The sequence below is a fragment of the Nasonia vitripennis genome, chromosome 2 (genome assembly GCF_009193385.2).
Source record: "Nasonia vitripennis strain AsymCx chromosome 2, Nvit_psr_1.1, whole genome shotgun sequence".
In the NCBI taxonomy this organism is placed as follows: Eukaryota; Metazoa; Arthropoda; class Insecta; order Hymenoptera; family Pteromalidae; genus Nasonia; species Nasonia vitripennis.
The window spans coordinates 2,391,016-2,393,089 of record NC_045758.1 but is presented as its reverse complement, the minus strand read 5'-3'; positions in this window follow the sequence as shown (position 1 = coordinate 2,393,089).

The window sequence follows — 2,074 nt, the reverse complement described above, 5'->3', positions numbered from 1 at the left end:
GTGTACTTTATTACTGGAGCGGGCCAAGTTTTAGAACAATGAATAATGCGCAACGGCGATAACATCTATATACGCGCGCCGCGATTTGGGCCATTCGTATAACAAAGGATCGTTAAATTTTCGGAACGAAGTATTATAACTCGGTCGGCTAAAAAGTATACTCCGGAATTTCCGTTTTTTTTTTCTCTCTCTCTCTCCTCCAAATATACTCTCGCATGCTTACGCGCGCGGATTATCGAAATCGGCCGAAAAATCGGCATCTGCTACTCTCTATGACTCACCGTCGACAAATCGTTCCTAGAGTCGCTAGGTGAGAAGGTTCACGGAAGGACAGACCGTAGATTCAGCCGAAAACTCACGCAGAGATAAGAGAGAGAGAGAGAGAGAGAGACGACCGAGGAGTACAGTATATGCAGCGCATACCTCCTATAAACGTTTCGCAAACCTTGACGGATCAGAGAAAGAAGCGAAGCGAGCGCAGGGGCCTAATTTACGAGACTGGACCCAGCTGTGTGCGTGTGTCCCCACCCCGTAGGGATCCTCTCTTCTCGTCTGCGCTGAGTCACGTTCTCTCCTCAGCTCTTCTGACGTTTCTCGCCGGGACTGCGCGCGAGAGGCGATCCTTTGTATTATACAGCCTCGTGCGTGTGTGTGTGTGTGTGTGTGTCTGTGAGATGATTCACAAACTAGTTCGCGTGCGCGCCGTAATGGAATGCTATGCCCAATTTGTGTACGTTTGTTTTGCTTTTTACGATGCAGCAGCATCTCTCACACACGTGTGTGATTTGTTGTTGTGTGTGTGTATAATTGGGAGTGTAACTTTTTCTGTTGGTATAGGCCAGCTGTTAACGTTTGTTTTTTTTTTTTTTTTATACATTTTGGAATGCGTGTGTGCTTTATTAGAGATATGAACATTCCGGAGGGGCTTTCACGAACATCCGAGTGTGGATAGATGTAGCCTGACGTCATACACACACACACACGGAGATTTTCCCCGTATCATCTTACGTGTATAATAAGCGTTTCTCGATTACTGGGACACGAGAGTTATATAGCTTTGGAAAGTGACGAAATTACGTATATCCATCGATTTTTAAAGCTACCGCTAAGTAACGACTTAATCGCTGGCTGCAATTAAAAAATTCCGGTCACCGGTGTCCATTGTCTTTCCGAAAATTACCCGGTCTTTCGCAAAACGTGCGTCCTGGCACGTTTTCTCTGCATTAACGAGTGCAGTACAAAAAAAGAGGAAAAGTTCAGCGGCCGTGAGAATTTCTTTCGGCTCTAGTGTGATGCAAATTCATTTCGTACAGCCCTTCTACGTGATTTTTCCGTGGGAAGTTGCGAACGAGTTCCCCGCGAGGATGTACGGCTATTTTCGGGACGACAGCTGATATGAGATTTATAACGCGTTGCATCTATCGCGCGGCTGTGCTGCAGGTTGCTTTTCGTTGGACGACGTTCAATGCGGCTTTGCAGAAAACGTCTTATAAAATAAAATGTCGCGTAGCGTTCGAACCTTGTGCCAGTTCCGAAAAATAGTCTTAATTTCCGTCTTGTGTGCGTTTGTGTTATGCACGTAACGTTATAAGACGGGGGAAGAATATTTGACTAGCTGCCAGAAATTTTCTAACAGCCATTTACGTATACAGCATTATCCAATTTATATTCGCTCATTACCCGCGCGACAACTCGTTTTCGTAATCTGCGCATCTGAACAATTTTTGAGAAGTATCGCTTATCCAATCGCTTGCACATCGTTATCGGCGTTAAAATCGACGTGTGCTAGAGAGAGAAAGTAGCAGGTAAAAAAGAGGAAGGAGGAAGCGCATCGCTCGGAAGAGGAAGAAGAAGAAGAGGAGGAGGAGGTAGTGTGGGGGGGGGGGGGGGATCGGCTGGACTCGCGGCGCAACAAGGACAAGAGAGAGAGAGAGAGAGAGCGTAATATACCTATACAGACGGCGAGCTCCGGGAGCGAAAATGCCGAGAATGCCACCACCACTACCTACTTACTTCGGCGGCGCAGGCGCATGGAGCGAGCGAGTGTGAGAGAGAAGCGGCGCCGAACCGAGAG